Raw genomic sequence first — 10,288 nt, 5'->3', positions numbered from 1 at the left:
AGAGATCCACCCATAAAGAGTGTAAGGTAACAATCATAAAGATACTCAATGAAATCAGGAGAAGAATGATGAACCCAATGAGAAGTTTAACAAAGAGTTAGACAATGTAAAGAAAAAAACAAACACAGTTGAAGAAAACAATAGCTGAAATAAAATAATGATAATTATTATATAACAAAAATATTATATATTATATATAGTATAATAATTACTTATATAAAAATCATATTATATATTATATTGTTATATAATAATAATACACTAGAAGGAATCAATAGTAGATTAGTTGGTACAGAGGAACAGATCAACAAACTGGAAGACAGAGTGGTGGAAATCACCCAAACTGAACAGAAAAAAAGAAGAAAATAATAAGTTAAAAAAATGAGGATAGTTTAGCAGTCTTCTGGGACAACATCAAGCTTAATAACATTTGCATTGTAAGGATCCCAGAAGGAGATGAGAGAGAAAAAGGGGCAGATAAATTATTTAAAGAAATAACAGCTGAAAAGTTCCCTAGCCTGGAAAAGGTCACAAATATCTGGGTCCTAGAAGCACAGAGTGCACCAAACAAGATAAAACCAAAGAGGTCCACATCAGGACATCATAAAGTTAAAATGGCAAAAATTAAAGATAAAGAGAGAATCTTAACTCATTATTGACCAGAGATGTTTTAATATGACTTTTGTTACCCAAACGTTATTGACCAGAGACGTTTCAATATTCATTGACATAACAGATCACCAACAACAGACATTAGTTTCTGCAAAAATCCCCCAGTCAACAATGTGTTAAAAGCAGCAAGAGAAAAGCAACTAGTTATGTACAAGGAAACTGCCATAAGACCATCAACTGACTTTCAACAGTAACTTGGCAGGCCAGAAGGGAATGGCCCAATAGTCAAAGTAAGGAAAGAAAAAACACCTACCACCAAGAATTCTCTACCCAGCATGGCTATCATTCAGATTTGAAGGAGTGATAAAGAAATTCACAGGGCTTCCCTGGTGGCGCAGTGGTTGAGAGTCCGCCTGCCGATGCAGGGGACACGGGTTCGTGCCCCGGTCCGGGAAGATCCCACATGCCGCGGAGTGGCTGGGCCCATGAGCCATGGCCGCTGAGCCTGCACGTCTGGAGCCTGTGCTCCACAATGGGAGAGGCCATAACAGTGAGAGGCCCGCGTACCGCAAAAAAAAAAAAAAAAGAAATTCACAGACAAGCAAAAGCTAAAAGAGATCAGTACCACTAAACTGACTTTACAAGAAATGTTAAAAGAACTTTTCCAAGCAAAACTGTTAAAAGACAAAGGTAGTAAAATTGTCTGTATCCCCAAGAAGAAGTTAAGGGATGAACAAAACAAAAAGATGTAAAATATGATGTCAGAAACATTAAACGTGTTGGAGAGGAGGTAATAAAATGTAGGGATGTTAAAATGCACTTGAACTTAAGAGATTATCAACATTAAATAATTTTATATATATAAAGCTATATGTACATATATATATATGGCTTGTTATATATGAACCTCATGGTAACCACAAACCAAAAATCAGTAACATACACACACACATAAAAAGAAAGGAATCCAAACACAGCACAAAAGATGGTTTCAAACTATACTACAAAGCTACAGCAATCAAAATGGTATGGTACGGCACAAAAACAGACACAGAGATAAATGGAACAGAATAGAGAGCTCAGAAATGAACACACACTGATATAGTAAAGTAATCTATGACAAAGGAGGCAAAAATATATAATGGGGAAAAGACATCCTGTTCAGTAAATGGTTTTGGGAAACTGGACAGCCACACATAAAAGAAATCAAACTGGACTACTTCATCAAATTCCAATTCTGGGCATTTACCCAAAGAAAACACAGGCTTTAATTTGAAAAAATATATATACACTCTTATGTTCATTGCAGCACTATTATAATAGCCAAGATATGGGAGCAAATGAAGTGTCCATTGATAGATGAATGGATAAATATTATATATATATATATATATATATATATATATATATATATATATGCAATATTACTCAGTCATTAAAAACATGAAATTTTGGGATTTCCCTGGTGGCACAGTGGTTAAGAATCCACCTGCCAATGTAGGGGACACAGGTTCGAGCCCTGGCCTGGGAAGATGCCACATGTCGTGGAGTGACTAAGCCTGTGCACCACAACTACTGAGCCTGTGCTCTAGAGACCACAAGCCACAACTACTGAGCCTGCATGCCACAACTACTGAAGCCCATGCACCTAAGATCCCATGCTCCACAACAAGAGAAGTCACCACAATGAGAAGCCCATGCACCACATTGAAGAGTAACCCCTGCTTGCCACAACTTAGAGAATTCCCATGTGCAGCAATGAAGACCCAATGCAGCCAAAAATAAATAAATAAAATAAATTAACAACAACAAAAAAAACATGAAATTTTGCCATTTGTGACAACATGGATGGACCTTGAGGGCATTATGCTAAGTGAAATAAGTCAGACAAAGACACATATCATATGATTTCACTTGGTTGAATTTATTCATAAGCATTTTATTCTTTTTGATGTTGTTATAAATGGAATGATTTTCTTAATTTCTCTTTCTAATAGTTTGTTGTTAGTGTATAGAAACACAACTATTTCTGTATGTTGATTTGTATCCTTCAAGTTTACTAAATTTATTTACTAGGTCTAACAGCTTTTCTATGAAGTCTTTATGGTTCTCTGCATATAAGATCATGTCATCTGCAAACAAAGACAATTTTACTTCTTCCTTTCTGATTTGGAGGCTTTTATTTATTTTTCTTGTCTCATTGCTCTGTCTAGGACTTTCAGTACTGTGCTGAATAGAAGTAGTGAAAGTGGGCACCACTCTCTTCTTCCAGAAATTAGGAGAAAATCTTTCAGCTTTTCATCACTGAGCATGATGTTAGATGTGGCTTTTATAACATTGTACTACATTCCTTCTATATCAAATTTGTTGGCAGTTTTTTTTTTATCATGAAATCACATTAAATTTTGTCAAGTGCTTTTTCTGTACTTATAGAGATATCATATGATTTTTTTATCCTTCAATCTGTTCTTGTGGTTTATCATATTGATTAATTTGTGTATTTAAATCATTTTTGCATTCCAGAGATAAATCCAGCTTGATCATGGTGTGTGAAACTTTTAAAGTGCATTTCAATTTGATTTGCTAGTATTTTGTGGAGGATTTTTGAAATCATGTCCATTAGAGATATTGGCCTGTAATTTATTTTCTCCTAGTGTCCTTATCTGGTTTTTATATCATGGTAATACTGGCCTCATAATATGAGTTTGTAAGTGCTCTCTCCTCTTTTTTGAAAGAGTTTGAGAAGGATTGGTATTAAGTCTTCTTTAAAGGTTTGGTCAAATTCATCAATAAAGCTATCTGGTAATGGGCATTTCTTTATGAGCAGTTATTTTTTTTTTTTTATGAGCAGTTTTTGATTACTGCTGAATCTTCTACTTGTTATTGGTCTGTTCAGATTTTCTATTTCTTCATGATTTAGTATTAGTTTCAGTATTAGTATTCAGTTTCTAAGAATTTATCCATTTCTTCTAGGTTATTCAATTTGTTGGCCAGTTTGTTCATAGTAATCTTTTATGATCCCTTGTATTTCTTTGGTATCATTTGTAACGTCTCCTCTTACATTTAAGATTTTATTTGAGTCTTCTCTCTTTTTCTCTTAGTTTAGTTGAAGGTTTGTTAATTTTGTACAGTTTGTTAAAAAGCTAGCTCTTAGTTTTGTTGATCTTTTCTTCTATTTCCTTTTTTTTTTTTGGTGGAGGGGGGTCTCTCCATTACATTTATTTTTGTTCTCATCTTTGTTGTTTCCTTTCTTCTTCTAACAGTAGGCTTAATTTATTCTTCTTTTTCTGGCTCCTTGGCGTGTAAGGTTAGATTCTGTTTTAAGATCTTTTTTCTTAATGTAGCTATTTATCACTGTAAACTTCCGTCTTAGAACTGCTTTTGTTAGATACCATAGGTTTCTGTATGCTGTGTTTCTATTTTTGCTTGTCTCAAAATACTTTTAGGTTTCCCTTTTGATTTCTTCTTTGGGTCATTAGTTGTTCAGAAGAATTTTGTTTATTGTTTTGGAAGAGATACTTGGTGTGATTTCAATCTTCTTAAATTTATTAAGACCTGCTTTTTGACTTACTATGTAATCTATACTGGAAAATGTTCTGTGTGTGCTTGAGAATATTGTGTACTCTGGTGTGTTGGATGAAATGTTCTGCATATGTCTTTTAGCTCTATTTGGTCTAAAGTGTAGTTCAGATCCAATATTTCTTTATTGATCTTCCGTGTGAATGATCTATCTAATGTCAAAAGTGGGGTATTGGGGGCTTCCCTGGTGGCGCAGTGGTTGAGAGTCCGCCTGCCGATGCGGGGGACGCGGGTTCGTGCCCCGGTCCGGGAGGATCCCACATGCCGTGGGGCAGCTGGGCCCGTGAGCCATGGTTGCTGAGCCTGTGCATCCGGAGCCTGTGCTCCGCAACGGGAGAGGCCACAGCAGTGAGAGGCCCGCATACCGCAAAAAAAAAACAAAAAACAAAAAAACCAAAAAAGTGGGGTATTGGAGTTCCCTACTGTTATTGCATTGTTGTCTATTTTTCCCTTCAGATCTGTTAGCATTTGTTCAATATATTTAGGTGCTCTGATAATGGGTGCATATATATTTATAACTGATACATCCTTTTGGTGAATTGACCATCTTATTATTATAAAATAAATTTTATTCTCTTGTTACAACTTTTGACACAATCTATTTTGTCTGATATAAGAATAGTTACTCCTGCTCTACTGTGTTTTCCATTTGCATGAAATGCCTTTTTGCATCTTTTTTACTTTTAGCTCATTTGTGTCTTAAAGCTAAAATAAGCCTTTTGTTAGCAGCATATAGTTGGGATATATTTTTAAATCCATTCAGTCACTCTATATCTTTTGATTAGAGAATGATACTCCTTTTAAATTTAAAATCATTCTTAATAGGTAAAGACTTATCATTGACATGTTATACATTGTTTTCTGGCTGTTTTGTAGTTCATTTGTTTTATTGCTTCCTCTTTGCTGTTTTCTTTTGTGATTTGATGATTTTCTGCAGTGGCATGCTTTGATTCTTTTCCTTCCATCATTTATGTATCTACTACAGGTTTTTCACTTGAGGTTAATGAGGCTTATATAAAATATCTTTTAGTTAAAATGGTCTATACTAAACTGATAACTTTGATCACATACAAAATTCTACAATTTTACTTTCTGTCACACATTTTATGTTTTTGTCATACTTTACATCTTTTATATTGTGTATCCATTAACAAATTATTGTAGCTATACTTATTTTTAAAATACTTTTGTTCTTTTGTTTTACTTTACAGTAAAGTGATTTACACATTGCCATTATGTATTAACTATTCTGAACTTTACCATATAGTTACCTTTACCTGTGTGTATTATACTTTCATGTTTTCAAATTACTAATTAGCATCCTTTCATTGACTCTTGAAGAACTCCTTTTAGTATGTCTTGTAAGACATTTCTAATGGTGATAAACTTTCTCAACTAAAGGAAAAGTCCTTTATCTCTCCTTTATTTCTGAAGCGCAGCTTTGCTAGTAAAGAATTTTTGATGGACAGGTTTTTTTTTTTCTTTCTGCACTTTGAATATATCATCCTACTCTCCCATGGTCTGCAAGATTTCTGTTGAGAAACCCACTGAAAGCCTTACAGGGGTTTCTCTGTAAATGGTGAGTTTTTTTTTAATCTCTTGCTGCTATCAAAATTCTCATTTTCTTTAATTTTAAACATTATTATTATTATATGTCTTGGAGAAAATCTCTTTGGGTTGAATATGTTTGGGGACCTAAGAGCTTCATGGATTTGGCTATGCATTTATCTCCAAGATTTTGGAAATTCTCAGTCATTATTTCTTTAAATAAGCTTTCTGCTCTTTTTTTCTCTCTCTCTACCTCTTCTGGGACTCCATTAATGCATAAGTCGTTTTGCCCAATGGTATCCCATAATGCACATAGGCCTTCTTCACTTTCTTTCATTCTTTTTTTCTTTGTTCTCCTCTGATTTGATAATTTCAAATGACTTGTCTTTGAGTTCACAAATTCTTTCTTCTGATTGATACAATTTGATCCTCTTTATTGTATTTTTCATTTTAGTCATTGTATTGTTCAACCCCAGAATTTCTGTTTGGTTCTTTTTTATAATTTCTATCTCTCTATTAAACTTCTAATTTTGTTCACGTATTGCTTTTTAAAAATTATTTCATTGTATAGCCTTTGTGCATTTTCATGTGTTCACTGAAATTCTTTAAAACTATTATTTTGTATTTTTATCAGGCAAATCATAGATTTCCACTTTGGGGAGGTTAATTAATGGAAAATTATTGTGTTCCTTTGGTGGTGTCATGTTTCCTTGATTTTTCATGTTTCTTGAATTCTTGTGTGTTGTAGTCTTTCATTATTGAAGCAGCAGTCACCCTCCTAGACTTTATGACTGGCATCAGGAGAGAAATCCCTCTTCTTGCAATTCCTAAAAGTTTGGAGGATTTCCTCAAATATTTTCTATGGATATGCCTGCTCCACACTTCTTGCTCCCTCTTGGGGTTGGGGGGATTATTAAGATTGCATGCCTTTTTTTGATCCTGCAAAGCCAGAATGCATGCAGACAGATTCCCATTTGCTTTACCTGGGGCAGTGCTGAATGCTCAAGCTTATGTGATTTCTCCCAATCTCACAGAGTTGGGTTGACTTTCTGTGTGCTAGCCATCTGCAATGTCTCATTTTCACCACCAGTGAGTTATGCACAGAGAGCTGGTCATGGGGGTGTGGTAGGTGAGGCACATGGTTTGTTGGGCATGCCTGTGTGCTGGTTGAGGGGGGTGGGGTCCAGAGGCAAGCATCCCCAGTGGCTTATGAGCAGACTTCCTGATGGAGTCTGTGAAGCAGTTAGTAAGATCCATGACCTTTTGATGTATTCAGAACCCTGACTGCTGTGCTCCTAGCCTCTCCCAACCTGTTAGCAATGAAGCTCACCTCAGTATTCTGGGTGAGGTAATAAAGAAGTGGACCCCTTTGGCAGCATTCTGCATAGCTGGAGAAACTGATTGCTCACTCACATGCTCTAAATTTGCCCAATGAGAGAAATCATGGGCTTCAGGGGTCTCTCTTATCACTGAGCTGTGCCACCTTGAGGGAGGGGTGATGTAAGTAAAGTCAAACTATTCCTTTACCTTCTTCAATGCATCCAGTCTCAGATATTTTTGCTCCAACTGTGTGTTGGAATCTCTCTGGCATGTGGCAGGCAGCTGTCATTCTTATATTGCAACAAGAAAAGAGGTTTGGAAAATCTCACTAGTACAATATGAAAACCCTCACTTACTCCTATTATTTTGAGCTCATTGCCTCATCTTTCCTCTCACTATATCTGCTTTTCTCCATTTAGGAGACTTTCTAGTGATTAGCCTGAATAGAAAGCTTAATTCTTCTCAGAGGCATGCATCTTATATAGATCTATGTGTGTGTGTGTTTAATTCCCTGTATATACACATGTTTTAAATAACTTAATTTTTTGAAGAGTCTCACTCCAGCTTTTCCTCGGAGCTTTAGATGATTTATTATATGGGTCCTATAATCTATTGCTCTAGAGATTTCAAATCTCTTAGGATCTGCAGGTCTTAGGATCCTCAAAGCCTTCCCATGCAGTGCCCACTTATTCTTCCCATCTGAGGTCTGAGTTAGGCAAGACAGAGACCAGTTCTTTAAGCAGCTCCAAGGCAGGTCACAATGCTGTAAATAAGCTCTCCTTTTTTCCCTCCAATTCAAGGAAAGAGATTGAGAACTGGATGCCACCTCTTCCATACCAAGTTGTGCCATGCAATAAAGGGGTTGGGACATGTGTGAGCAAAAATGCCACAAAATTTCTTGTTGACTTGAGTTTTTTGCCATAGTTTGATGTTCATTTGGTTAGTTCACATCCCTTTGTCTGTTTTCCTGAGTCCCTATATAGTATATTTTTCCAGTTGTTCTTTTTAATGCATTTGTTTCCCTGAGGAAGTGATGGCTTGGAACTTCCACCATTTTGCTGACTTACTGCTTTTTAATACTTATTCTTTTTGGTGTAGAGTTCTGTGTGTTTGACAAGTGCACAATATCATGCACTCACTATTATAGTATCATAAAAAATTGTTTTGTTATGATTAAAAAAAAAAAACTTGTGCTTCACCTACTCAGCCCTCCAACATTCTTGTTAACCATCTGGCATCCACTGATTATTTTACTGTCTCTAAAGTTTTGCCTTTTCCACAATTACATATAATTGGAAACATTCATTATGTTTGGTGGGGATATGGAGAAATTGGAACCCTCGTACATTGCTGGTTTGAATTTAAAATAGTTCCGCTGTTATGGAAAACAAATAGATGGTTACTCAAAAAGTTAAACATAGAATTAACTTATGACCCAACAATTCTACTTTCTGCTCTACCCCAAATAATTGAAAACAGTTTTTCAAGTAAACACTTTTTACATAAATGTTCATAGCAGCAGTATTCACACTAGCTAAAAGATGGAGACAACCCAAATATCTTATCAACTAATGAATGCATAAAGAAACTGTGGCATTATATACAATGGAATATTATTCAGCCATAAAGGGAATAAAATACTGATACATGCTGCAAGATGGATAATCCTTGAAAACAGTATGAGTGAAAGAATCCAGATACAAAAGGCTACCTATTCTATTATTTCGTTTATGTGAATCATCCAAAATAGGCAAAAGCATAAGAGAGAGGCCCGCGTATGCAAAAAAAAAAAAAAAAAAAAAAAAAAATCTCTGGGACTTTTTTAGTGTTGCCTTCTTATTGTGTCTTCATATGGTCTTTCCTCTGTATGTATGCATCCCTTATATCTCCTTGTGTATACAAATCTTCTTATAAGGACACTAGGTAGATTGGATTAGAGCTTACCTTCACAGTCTCATTTTAACTTAATTACTTCTTTAAGGGAATTTCCTGGTGGTCCAATGGTTAGGACTCTGAACTTTCACTGCCGAGGGCATGGGTTTGATCCTTGGTCGGCGAATTAGGATCCCACAAGTCACGTGACACAGACAAAAAGTAAAAAAATAAATTTACTTTTTTGATGGTCCTAACCCTGAATATAGTTATATTCTAAGGTATTGAGGGTTAGGGCTTCAATATATTAACTTCTAGATTGGGGCACAATTCTGCCCATATTAGAAAGACAAATAATGATAATATTGAAAATGAATAACATTATGTTCATGGAAATCAAGATCATTAACATTCAAATTCGTTTAAAAAATAAGAGAATGAAGGAAAAAATAGTGTTAACATATCAAAACCAACAGCTCTCACATGTGCAAATAAATACTTGTTATACAGTATGTGAAGATGATTTATTTATAATAATAAGAATCAAACTGAAAGAACTTAATAAATGTTTACCTGTATGTTCATCTATATGTAGAAAACTATTAACCTGCATAAGGGATTTAAAGACTATACAGTGACCAGAAGTATATTATTGGAAGACTGGATAATGTCATTATTTTATTATTGTAAAAATACTATTTCTCACTTTAATTGATACGTGTAATGCTAATCAGAACCTCAACATGATTATTTTAGAGATTTGGCCCTACAAACTTATGGTAATGTTTCTCTTGATGAATAGCTTGTGAGGATAGCTAGGGAAATTCTGAAAATTAAGAGTCAAGAGAAATGATTAGTACTACATGGTATTTATATCCATAAGAAAGCTAAAATAATTAACATTGTGCTTAAATGGTACATTGATAGGTAGATGAAGGGAAAAACAATAACGAAATGTCTATGAATAGATCCAAGTACATAATGGAATTTTATATGTAATAGATGTTGGTTTTCAGAATAATAAAGAGGACTCTAGTTTCAGAACCTATTTATAAAAAAATTAGAACTTGTAACTCACACATACAGTAAAAAAATGCCCCATGTAAATACATAGATGTGAGTGGTCAATTCAATTAGCCTCTGTAATAACTATTCATCAAAGAATAATAAAATCCAATGTTGGAATAGGGGTGGGAGAAATGGAACTTTCATGTGACCCAAACCCTCTTCTTGACCAAACTTTAGTCAGGCTCCTCTAAACCCTCTTTTTGACTAGGCCTTGACCTTGGCATTCCATATCCATCCCATCCTTGACAGGCATACATAGTTCAGTTTTAACAAGAATCCTGCTAATTCA

This window comes from Mesoplodon bidens, assembly GCF_964165515.1.
Source record: "Mesoplodon bidens genome assembly, chromosome: 6".
NCBI classification, from domain to species: Eukaryota; Metazoa; Chordata; class Mammalia; order Artiodactyla; family Ziphiidae; genus Mesoplodon; species Mesoplodon bidens.
Note: the sequence above shows the minus strand (reverse complement) of the source record.